The following is a 12,477-nucleotide window of genomic DNA, read 5'->3' as shown; positions in this document are numbered from 1 at the left end:
AGAGAGAGAAAGAAAGAAAAAAAAAAAAAAGCACTGTTACTTTCCAACAGCTTCTGTAACAAGTCACCACAATTTTCTTGGCTTGAAACAGATACTTATTCTTGTACAGTTCTGGAGGATAGACGTCCTAAATTGGTGTCTTGGGACTGAAATCCAGGTGCTGACAGGGCTCCACTCCCTCTAGAGGCTTTAGCAAAGAATCCACTTCCTGCCTCTCCCAGCTTCTGGTGACTGCCACCATGGTCTGGTTTGTGGCCCCTCGGATCATAGGCCACCTGCAACTCTGTGTATGATCTCCCTCAGTCTCTGTCTTGCAGGGACAATGAGAATCGCTTAAGGCCCACCAAATGTGCAAAGATTCTAGGGACAGGAATTAGAACCTGGTATCTTTAAAGGTCATCATTCAGCCTATTGCTTGCAGATGGCTGACAAGCCAGCAATCTACTCCTAGGGAATTCCCTACAGAAACTCTTGCACACACACCAGATGACAGGTACAAGAATATTCATAGTACCATCATTTACAATTAAAAACATGCTGGGCACAGTGGTGCACACCTGTAATCCCAGCAGCTCAGAGGGCTGAGGCAGGAGGATCTTGAGTTCAAAGTCAGCCTCAGCAAAAGTGAGGCAGTAAGCAACTAAGTAAGACCCTATATCTAAATAAAATACAATAAAAATAAGGCTGGAGTGTGACTCAGTGGTCAGGTGCCCCTGAGTTCAATCCCCCGCCCCCCCCAAAAAAAAACACAACTACTCAGAAACAACCCAAATATCCAACAACTGGAGAAGAGACACACTGCAATAGTCACAAAATGCACAATGATGCAGCACTGCAAATAACTGAAGTATAGCTACACACATCAACATGGAAGAATCATAAAATACACGTAAAGCCAAAACAACAAAAAAACATATGGCATACTACATTTATATAATAAAGTTTGACAAACTCATACCTATATTGTTTAGGGTTGTGTGCAAATATGATAAAATTATGAGGAAAAGAGAAAGAAAAACAGAAAATTCCCAAGAGTCATTTCCCAGGTGGAGGGAGGTTTGGATTGTGGAGCACACAGAGGGCTTTAAAGGTACTGGTGAGGGCCTGGGAATGTAGCTCAGTCATAGAGTGCTTATCTAGCATGTGTGAGGCCCTGGGTTCAATTCCAGCACCACACACACACAAAGACTGGTGAGAATCTATTTCTTAGATGGTGAACCACAGAAAAATAAAAAAATACTTTTTCAAAAGGCTTACCATATTACATATATATATATATATATATATATGCACATACACAAACTTTTTAAATAAATAATTTAAAATATTGTAACTCCTACTGGTTATCATTTCAGCCCTAAAAAACAGAACAAGATCACTACTCTCACAGCTGATAAGTATTTAAAGGTGTCTCCGAAGTGTGGCTCTATGATTGGGAAATGAAAACATTCCCAGTAGGAGGTACCGGGAGTCCAGGAACAGCAGCATCAGCTGATACACAAGGTCAGCTTAGGGTGATGCTGTAATCAGCTCTGCCTCTGGAAAGAGCTGCTGGTTGTCTGGGGGAGACTAAAGTCTAGAGTAGAGGGCTGTGGTGGGCAGGGGGATTGCCTCCAGGGAGACATCCGGCGAGGCCTAGAGATATTTTGGGTTGTCATACTAGAGGTGCTTTTGGCATCTAGTGCCAGTGATGCTGCTAAACACCCAACAATGCACAGGTCAGCCCCACCACAAAACATCAGCTGGCCCAAAGAGTCATCAGTGCCAAGGCTGAGAATCCCAGCCTGTGGTGGGTACCTGATAGAGTGCATGTAATAAGGCCAACCACAGCTATCTGATGTGAGTATGACAACACACTCTCTCATTTATTTTTTGGGTACCGGGGATTGAACCCAGGGTTGCTTAACCACTGAGCCACATCCCCAACCCTTTTTTATATTTTATTTAGAGACAGGGTCTCACTGGATTGCTTAGGGCCTCACTAAGTTGCTCAGACTGGCTTTGAACTAGCGAAACTCCTGCCTCAGCCTCCAGAGCCACTGGAATTACAGGCGTGCGCCACCATGCCCTTTCTCTTCTTAAATTCTGTTAGTCCTCATATTTGTGCACAGGAGGAATTCCAATCACATGCTGAATTTGAATGTAAGTTGTACAGACAATTGTTAGGTACCAAGAGGATTCTGCTAGACTGTAAGTTCCTCAAGGGTAGGGTACACATTCATTCCACTTCCATGTACTAAAAGCTCAATGTTTCGAACTGCTTCCTTGAAATAAGGACCAGGGCACAGCCCCTGGCACGTGGTAAGCACAACAGCATTAGCTAATACTATTTCGAAAAATCTTACTCAAAATTATTTCAAACAGTCAATACAGATTTTAATTTTGCCTGTTTTGTTCACTAACGTATCTCAAGCACCAGAGAACCTGGCACATAATAGGTACCAATATTCATTTAGTATTTACTCAATGAGCAAATGGCTAAAAATGCTGCCCAAGAGAACATACACCTTCCCCCTCAAACAAAACGAAACAAACAGAACAACAGGAAGAGTGCCAGGTATGGTAAGGTCACTTCCAAACGTACTCCGAGCACTGCTCCTTGACACCGCTGGCCTCTGCCGCACCTTCCCCAGTCAGGCCTGAGCGAGGGAGCTGAAGTCAGTGTCGTCCACAGCTGACCACCAGATTAGAAACATCAATTCTACAACCATGGCCTGTAATGTTTGGCTAGGTTAGGCCAGAATACAAATATGCACCCAGCAACTCACTGATGAGCAAATCACTGATCACCATGGCTGACCTGAGGACTACTAAGAAACAGGAGAAATGCTGCCTATCAGTGCCACTGAATCTGTCCTCCTCCATTCCTGCTCACAGCTGTGCCTGATTAATTAAAACTGCCTGGAAACCTTCTCTACCGCTCTACTGGTATTTCTTCTAAATCAAAAGTCTCCACTTTTGGACTGGGGTTGTGGCTCAGTGGTAGAGCACTTGCCTAGCATGGGTGAGGCACTGGGCTCAATCCTCAGCATCGCATGAAAAAAAATTCATTCATTCATTCATTAAAGGTTAAATTTAAAAAAACAAAACTAAACAAAAGTCGCCACTTTAGAATTCAAATTCATCTGTTTTCCTAAGTCTGCAAAGAACAAATGTTCAGAAAAAATATCCAAGTAGCTAAAAGTAAATGTACCTCTCCTAGCTAAGACTATGGTGTTGGGGGCCAGGAGCAGAGTCTAAGGGTGAACCACTAAAAAAGAACACAATACACGTCCCTTAGTTATTCTCCAGTTCCCATCTTGGCAGAGCCAGGGCAAATCCAGATACTCTTCAGGCAAAATTGTCAGGTCAGCTGGGATAGTGGCGCATGCCTATAATCCCAGTGACTCAGGAGGCAAAGGCAGGAGGATCACAGTTCAAAGCCAGTCTCAGCAACTTAGTGAGGCCCTAACCAACTTAGCAAGACCCTGTCTCAAAATAAAAAAATAAAAAGAGCTCAGTGATCAAGCACCCCTGTTCAATACCCGATACAAAAACAAAAACAAAAAACAACAACAAAAAAGACACATCAAACATTGCTCACCCAAAATAATATGACTATCAGCCCAAAGATTATTCATCCATTTTCCACATTGGACATGAGAAAGCCTAACTGGACTCATAACCTAGAATGTCACTTTTCAGTATCTGAGAGGTAGAGGATTCATTGCTGAACTATTAGTCCTGTCCCATGATCAGAAAAACATTAAGGAAAAAAAAATTCAGTTTTCATGGTCTTTATCTGGAACCTGAAACTTCACACTTGTAAAAGTTTTGTCAATTATTAAAGTAAAATACATAAACTTCCCTATCTTAATTCTACTTTTAGTATTACTTCTGAATTTTAAAATATGTGTCTAGAATGATGTAGGATGAATACACAAAAGTATTCCACAACAGTGAAAAAGACCTAGAACATTACGGGTTTCGGTAGGATTTGCTTAAAATTTTTGCCACCAAAGCCATATGTGAAAAACTTGATAGCTGGCCGTGGTGATACACAGCTGGAATCCCAACAGCTTAGAAGGCTGAAGCAGGAGGATCACAAGTTCAAGCAACTCAGTGAGACCCTCTCTAAATAAAAAATTAAAAAGGGCTAGGGATGTGGTTCAGTGGTTAAGCATGCTAGGTCCATCTCTGGTACCAAAAATACATAAATAAATAAAAGAAAAAAAAACCCTGATAAAGTTATAATATGTTCTGAAATGTCACAATACTCCTAAAATTCAATTTCTCTTTCCAGTATGATTTTTCATCAAAGAAGTTCTTTCTCTTTAAGCAATGTTAAGAGATAATAAAATGAAGCATAAACCACATAACTATACCCAAAAAACTTTACATCTTGGAAAGTTATTTCTAAAAGACTGCAATTTGACAGCCACGTCCTTGTCGACCTTTGTGCACTATGTCAGGTAGCCTCCTGAAGGCACTGCGCAGCGACTCCTATGTGGAGCTGAGCCAGTACCGGGAACAGCACTTCCAGGGTGATAATGAAGAACAAGAAAAATTACTGAAGAAAAGCTGTACATTGTATGTTGGAAATCTTTCCTTTTACACAACTGAAGAACAAATTTATGAACTTTTCAGCAAAAGTGGTGACATAAAGAAGATCATTATGGGTCTGGATAAAGTAAAAAAACAGCATGTGGATTCTGTTTTGTGGAATATTATTCTAGAGCAGATGCAGAAAATGCCATGCGGTATATAAATGGAACACGTCTGGATGACCAGATCATTCGCACAGACTGGGATGCAGGCTTTAAGGAGGGCAGGCAATATGGACGTGGGCGATCAGGGGGCAGGTTCGAGATGAGTATCGACAAGACTATGATGCTGGGAAAGGTGGCTATGGAAAACTGGCACAAAAGCAGTGAGAAGTGAGAGCCCCATCAATGCAAAACTCCCTCCACTGGCCTGTTGAGTTTGTTGAAGAACGTTACGCACAGTCTCATCAGTGTCTACTGAGCTGCAAGCCTTTACACGGTTTCTCCTGAAAATTATTAAAGGACAGACAGAATACAAAAGAATGCCTTTAATTCTAATCTTAGAATATTGGCCATGTGTCAAGTTACCAGATGATTTTCAGTTACCAGGTCTAAAATTGTGTTCTCTGGGGCTGGGGATGTGGGGATGTGGCTCAGTGGTACAGTGCCTGCTTCACATGTTCAAAGCCCTGGTTAGATCCCCAGAACCCTCCCCAACAACACAAAGTGTTCCTTAGCAATAGGTTTGATCTATAATGTTGATTATTCCGTCAGCCAAAAATGCCACACTTTTTAAAGGAAAATGGAAAAATGTAATAATTTGTTTTACCATGTTTGTTTCTTAAGTAGGTTCATGATCTACACTGGGGCCTGGAATGAATATTTTTTAAAATTTAAGTTTGCACGAGATAAAGTTTAATAAATGGAATTTTGCTATGTGGTATAGCTTTGTTTTAAATTAGCAACAGGTGTTTGACAACTGAATATGTTTTTTATGTTGAATTCTGGTCTTTAAAGGGTCAAGGGAGCTTCCTAACTAGTTGGTATAGAAGTAAGTAAACCTGAGATGGTCCCAGGGACATGTCCCACTTCCATTCCTTACACAACACAAAAGTAGGTGCAGGGTTTGAAGAAATATATACATCTTTCAAAAGATGTTTTACCTAAAGCTAACAACAACAACAAAGCAAGGGTTTGCAATACAGAAAACCTCACATATTCTAGTGGGTGGGAGAAGACACTATCAGTAGAAAATGGAATGAAGTATCAGGAGACATGTGTTAAAGGATTTCCTTGACATGATGAAGTTTGCTGTAAAGGCCATCAGATTTATTCTTTCCATTTTAAATGTAGTCCTGGGAATAGAATGAGTTCTTTTTTAAAAGAGCTTGATGACAGAGAATGCTTCACAAAAACAGAGAAAGGTTTCTTAAAGAAAGTGTCTATTTCAGCTACTTCTCAAACTGAAGTCTTTTTTATTTTTCCCAAATTGTGCTTACTACGATTCAAGCCAGGGGAGTCTAGAGAATTTATTTTGCATTTGTAAGGCAAGAGGTGATTTCTAATATTATATGTGAGTATAATTTTCCCTAGTATGTAAAAAATGTGAATTTTTTTTCAAAGTATCTTCCAGTAGTTTGTGAAAGTTGGGGCTGAATGTGAATAGCTTTCACGTTACAATAAACGTGGGTTTTCTCATTAAATTCTAAACTGTTTTAATTTTTTAAAGAGCTATAACAGTTGTTAAGTGCTTAGGAAGAAATCATTTGCAAACAATCAGGACACATTATTCATTTTTAGAATTTGTTTTTTACAATGTAGTTCGAACTAATATATTTTGTATTCTTGTGTGGTGAAAAAACTCAGATTCTACAGGCCTTAAAACCAAAGACTGTGATTCTTATTTGAATTGTGTCTTCTATAACAGATTTCAATAAAGCTGGACCAACTTACAAAAAATAAAAAAATTAAAAAATTTAAAAAAATAAAAGACTGCAATTTACCATATTGATGTTCATTTAACTTACAACACTCTATAATATTCAGAGGTTACTAATACAATGAAATATGAGGTTCCTTTTTTTTTCTTCAAGTAACCACAATTTCAAAATTTCACTAAGTCTTAAGACTACAGACAAAATCACCTACAAAGACATGTCAAATCATTTTTTATTACACTGAATATAAGCTGTATCAACTATAATAGAAAATAAATTTCTAATAAGTAAGGTTTTAAAATATCTTTGTTACATAGATTTGTTTTAAGAATTCAACCTGCATCCTTGATGTTCCAGAGCACATGGGTAGCTAGTGGAGATATGATCCCAAAATGTACTTCAAAATATTTGACAAAAATACTACTGAATTCTATTTCTAAATAAATAAATTCAATTACACAGCATTCCCCAAATTCAATTCAACAAGCTTTATTTACAACATGGCTTTTGATGCAGAAAGTATTGAAGAGCACTGTGAGGATTCAAAATGTGTAGAGATACAAAGTTGGTGTTTTTTTTTTGTTGTTTTTGTTTTTTTCTTTGTGTGTGTGTGTGTGTGTGTGTGTGTGTGTGTGTGTGTGGTGCTGGGGATCGAACCCTGGGCCTTAACTGAGCTATCTCCCCAACCCCACAAAGATTTTGAACATTGTATTTAAGAAAAAAGTGAAATCCACATAAAATATCCACCAAAAGAAGGGCTAAATAATGTGTGAGGAAGTTAAATAATGAGACTGGGGCTGGGGATGTAGCTTAGTAGTAGTGTTCACCTAGCACACACAAGGCCTGGATTCAATCCCTTACACCAATATAATAAAAAGGAGGCCAAAGGTACACAAAACTCTAAAATATGTCAGTGGAAAAACAAAAACAAGCTGCAAAGACCTACCTACAACAACTCTGATTTAAAAAAAAAAAAAAAGACAATACTATATATCGTGCATAGTAGCATCTTCAGCCTTTGTGGCTAAACAAGCTGAGCTGCATGTACGGGCCTGGAAGAGGCCAACCATGTCAGGAAGACAACGGCATGGGCTTTGAACAGTACTGAACTGTGACTGAAATCCCTTCACAAGGCCTCCTGAGGCAAGTTCTATAAATCACTTAACAATTTTTAGTAACAAATTTTTATTTCCATTTTTTTAGAAGTCACTCTTGGGACAACCGTAACTCTAACCATTTCTAATTCATAATGGCTTTAAGGAGAAAAACTAACAACAACCACATAAATAAAATAGACAGATGGGCACAGTGGTACACACCTGTAATCCCAGTGATTTGGGAACTGAGGCAGGAGAGTCGTAAATTTAAGGGTCAATCTGGACAACTTAGTGAGACCCTGTCTCAAAATAAAAAATAAAAAGGGCTGGTAATGTAGCTTCATGGTATAACATCCCTGAGTTGGATCCCCAGTACCAAAATAAAGAAAAAAGAAAGAAATATCCTACACTGTTTTTAGTGAAACAACTAAAACTGAAAACCAAAATCTGCAGCCATGTTATAATAGATTCTAGAACCAACTAATGAGTATCAAGCATTAAGAACATGGCTTGCTGGGCTCAGTGGGACACGTCTGTAATCCCAGTAGCTTGGGAGGCTGAGGCAGGAGGACCACAAGTTCAAAGCCAGCCTCAGCAAAAGCAAGATGCTAAGCAACTCAATGAGACCCTGTCTCTAAATAAAATACAAAATAGGGCTGGGATGTGGCTCAGTGGTTGAGTGCCCCAAGTTCAATCCCTGGTACACACACACAAAAAAAGAACATGGCTTGGTGCTGTAGTGTAGCTCAGTGTAGAGTAGTTACCTAGCATGCATGGGATCCTGGGTTCAATCCCCAGTACCACACACACACACACAAAGATTCTAATCACTGTGTATGAAAACAAAAACCAACCAAACAAGCAAAATCTTAATATAAGAAACAAAATGTAAGCAGCAAAATAAGCAATTTAAGGGAAATTCACTATTTTCCAAAAGAAAACTGGCTATATATTAATTGTTATAGCATTTGTCAGAAGTAAATTCATGAAATAACTGTGTACAAGTAATTTATATTTTATTCCTTTTAGTTTTTGAAATTTTCTCCAATCAATATGTTATGCTTTTGTTAGATGCTAGGTGCTATTTCAGAAAGAAAAGAAAGCAAATGTCAGTCTTTCCCGAATGCTCTAGAAAGCTATGGCTCAAGAGTTCATAGAAAGCCTGGTATTGGGGAAATAACGTTTAACAAATGCTTCTTATGTACCAAAAACTGTGCTAAGAAGCTTCTATTCACTATAGTCCTTCATCTGGAAAACCACAGCCTAAGTTAAGTAAGGAAGACTACTGTCCCCATAAGAAAATGGTTGGTCTAGAAAAAAACAATGGCCGAGATCACTTCACTCAGTGCCCATATTCTGAACTAGCCCATACCACCCACGTTTCCCACACATGCCTGGTAAGAATCACCTGGAGAACTAGTTAGAAAGACATATACTTCTGCCCTCCACCCAAGGGCCTGGGTCTGTGTGTGTGCAAAGGGCATTCCAGTAATTCTTATCAGGGGCAACTTGGGAAATGCTTCCCACCTTCCACTGCTACCCTAACTTTTTCTTTAGAATGAAGTCTGGCAAGGCATGGTGATAGACGCCTATAATCCCAGCAATTTGGCGGGGCTGAGGCAGGAAAATCACAAGTCTGAGGTCAGACTTAGCAACTTAGTAAAGCTTTAGCCAATCCAGCAAGACCCTGTCTCAACAAATAAAAAGGGATGGGGATGTGGCTCAGGGGTAAAGCACCCCTAGCTTCAATCCCCAATACCCCCCCAAAAAAATAGAGACCGAGAAAGAAAGCAAAAGAACAAATACATATAAATTGGCCCTCATTGCTAAAATAAGCTATTTAAATAGCAGATCATGCATTCTCAAAGACAAAACTAAGGCAATCTAATGGTAGAAGCTACATCTGGATTTCCATAGACAGAAGGAACCACTTTATAACAAAAAGCAAGAGATAAAGCTTTTTATATTGAGGCTGCCAAAGTTACTTGATTTCTACAGTCTTACCAATTGCTGAGTCTTCCTTTCCCCAGTCATGAATTCAAGGGTAGGAAAGGAGCAGGCAAATGTGTCCAGTGACTGTCCTTGGTTGCTCTCATTTTTTTTAATGGGAGAAGAGGAGACATGGAATTTCACATTCCTAAATAAGATCTTCCCTAGTAGAAACAGGTTATCACTTTTGTGTTAGTATTTCACACACCCATACGTAGGGAGACGGTGAGGTCTGGGGCCAAATGCATCTCTCATTCAGCACTCAGGTCTGGGATTTGCTTTTGCAGGACTGCATACCAGACTCAGGGACATCCACCACTGAGCTAATCCTCAGCAATCCCCCACTTTTTCGGAGACAGGGTCTTGTTAAGTTGCCCCTGATGGCCTTGAATGCGCAATTCTCTACTTCAGCACCCCAAGTAGCCGAGATTACAAGTGTGTCACTAAGCCTGGTTAAATTCAAATATTTTTTAAAACCTCTGTATGCGACACAAATCTGTGGGTTAAATTTAGCATTCTAACTACTGTTCCCAATCCCTGTGGACCCTATTATTTCATACCTCAGCATCTTTTCCCATCAATATATACATTTACAATGTAAAATATGTATTTCTATTTCACAGGAAAGGGAGCAATGTTGAATTAGAAAACTTAAAATAAATGAGCTGGTAACTGCTAGTTAAGGTCTCTGAAAAATGAGACTCCAGAACTGGGACTAACCCAGTGACTGAAATAAAAAACCAGGTAAACTTAAGGAATTTGCTTGCATTTCCATTCTTAATACTAACCTCAATATGCATACACCACACGTTGAACCCCTAGTGAACAGAATGTGCAGCTGAGGTTCACGATCTTTCTTTTCTTTCAAGAGAGCTCAGAGATACATCATACTCTGTGGTTCCCTAAAGCACAGATGCTCAGGCAGGAGAGGGGGCCCTGCAGCAGGTGTTAAGAATGCTGATTTAGAACATAAGGACAGTATGGTGGCCCAAGCTGTGTTTGTTCTCATGCCAACTGCTTGCCAGATGAACTATAAACACATTCCATTTATATGGGTGACGTGTAATAAGGCAACATGCAGAATTCCAAGCCTGAGTTTTTTCAGGCTGTCATCTTATGGGCTCTGCCAGTGTCCCTATCCCAAGCTTGAGCAGAAATAGTTCTTTCCTTGGTTTAACAGGCCACAGAGATGACAGGCCATGAAATGGTGGGACAGTGAAGTTTAAAGCTGAACATTTTAGAGACCAAGAAGTCTTACTGCAGGTGTAAAAAATCTTTTTAAATTTTTTATTTAATCAAATCACTAAGCAAAGAGAAAATCTATGGTTGCTTTGATGTTAAGAAATAAACTATATTAATGCAGGAGTTGCTCTACAAGGAGGGGGTGTATTAGGAGGATCTGTGCTTTATCTGGACGACTCTAACACCTTTCCATTTCTGAAAGCAACTCGAAAGGAAGAGTTAAGGAACTGACCAATTTTATTGTTAAAAGAAATAAGTCCTATCAAACAGACTCTAGGATGCCCTTGAAATAGGCTCTGTGATGCTCCTGAAATGCCATGTCAAATGGAAGTATGGATGAAAAACTTAAAACTTATATTCAGTAAAACATTATATAAAGTATAACCCTAGTATTTTAAAATATACATATATGCTTTATATGTATGTATATATACTGGTATTTATAGATCTAGGAGAGGGAGAGAGGAGGGCAGGTTCAAAATTTTAACAGTGGATTAACAGGAATCATAACAGGAATTATGGATAATTTTAAAGGTACTGGGGATAGAGCCCCGTGCCTTTTGCATACTAGGCAAACATTCTACCACTGAGCTACATCCCTAGCCCTATGGTTGATTTTTTTTAATCTTTATTTTCCATGTCTGTACAATAAACACCAATTGTCTTTGGGGCAGGGAGGAGGAACATACATACTCTCAAGGGAAAATACTTAAAATACTACATCGGGTAAATAAAGCAGGGTATAAAACAAAAATAAAATATTTCTACCACTTTTTAAATTGTACATAAAAGCAAAATCAACTTTTAAAAAAATGTGTATGGTATTTCAATGTCAAATTATTTGCCAGTCTAACAAGCAAAGCTAGCCATGCTTCTGGGGAAGAAGTCAGATGAAAACATGTAGTTTTGCTTTTCTCTTGTTGATAGATGAATCTCAACTTATTCATGCTGAGAACAGATGGCAAAAGAAATTGGCCCAAAACGCAGCTATGGAACTACAAATATGGTGGTCAGCAGGAAATGCATTATTCTTAATTTTAACCTTTTCCTAGAAACAGTGCCTGGAGTGTTACATGGTAAAAATGGGTGAGCAGGTGTAGGAGGATTTTATTTTTGGCAAGGACTGAGGAAAAAGGAGAAAACTGAATGTGATTAAAGAAGCCTATTTAATTCTAAAAATGTAGGTTGGGAATACCTTGAATAATCTAATATTTCAGAAAATTCTTGTATTTTTGGAAAGACTATTGGTAATAAGAATACAGTACTTTTTATTTTAGCATCAAATATGTTCTTAAAACTCCAAGTCCAAAATAAACATGCTGTTCTTATAATATACCCAAACAAAGAAGGCAGTGATCATTTCTGAGGAAGTAGCATGTTACTATTATTTTACATAACCTCTCCTATCTTGGTGTCGCTGGGTCTCAGAGCAGCACTGTGATGCTCTCCCAAGAATTGGCTTCTGGGCTGGGGATATGGCTCAGTTGGTAGAGTGCTTGCCTCACAAGCACAAAGCCCTGGGTTCAATCCCCAGCACCAAGAAAAAAAAAAAAAAAAGAATTGGCTTCTGAGTGGTTTAGAGAACCTATCTGGTTCTTCTTTATCAAAAATGTGTTACTGCTACCCACAAAGCCAATGAAGACAGGCAGACCTCCCCAATCTCTTAGTTATTTTTACCTAATAAGCTTT

At 39.0% G+C, this 12,477-nt stretch overlaps 1 protein-coding gene and 1 pseudogene across 12 annotated transcripts in view; one reads left to right on the top strand and one right to left on the bottom strand.

Moving 5' to 3' along the window:
- HECTD4 (HECT domain E3 ubiquitin protein ligase 4) overlaps positions 1 to 12,477 on the bottom strand; it is a 175,664-nt gene that overhangs the window by 134,769 nt on the left and 28,418 nt on the right. The window lies entirely within an intron of this gene.
- LOC306668956 (nuclear cap-binding protein subunit 2-like) lies at positions 4,423 to 4,913 on the top strand (annotated as a pseudogene). The gene has a single exon. The product of its transcript is annotated as a nuclear cap-binding protein subunit 2-like (transcript).

The sequence above is a fragment of the Sciurus vulgaris genome (genome assembly GCF_902686455.1).
Source record: "Sciurus vulgaris genome assembly, chromosome: 8".
In the NCBI taxonomy this organism is placed as follows: Eukaryota; Metazoa; Chordata; class Mammalia; order Rodentia; family Sciuridae; genus Sciurus; species Sciurus vulgaris.
This window is presented reverse-complemented; position numbering and strand designations above follow the sequence as displayed.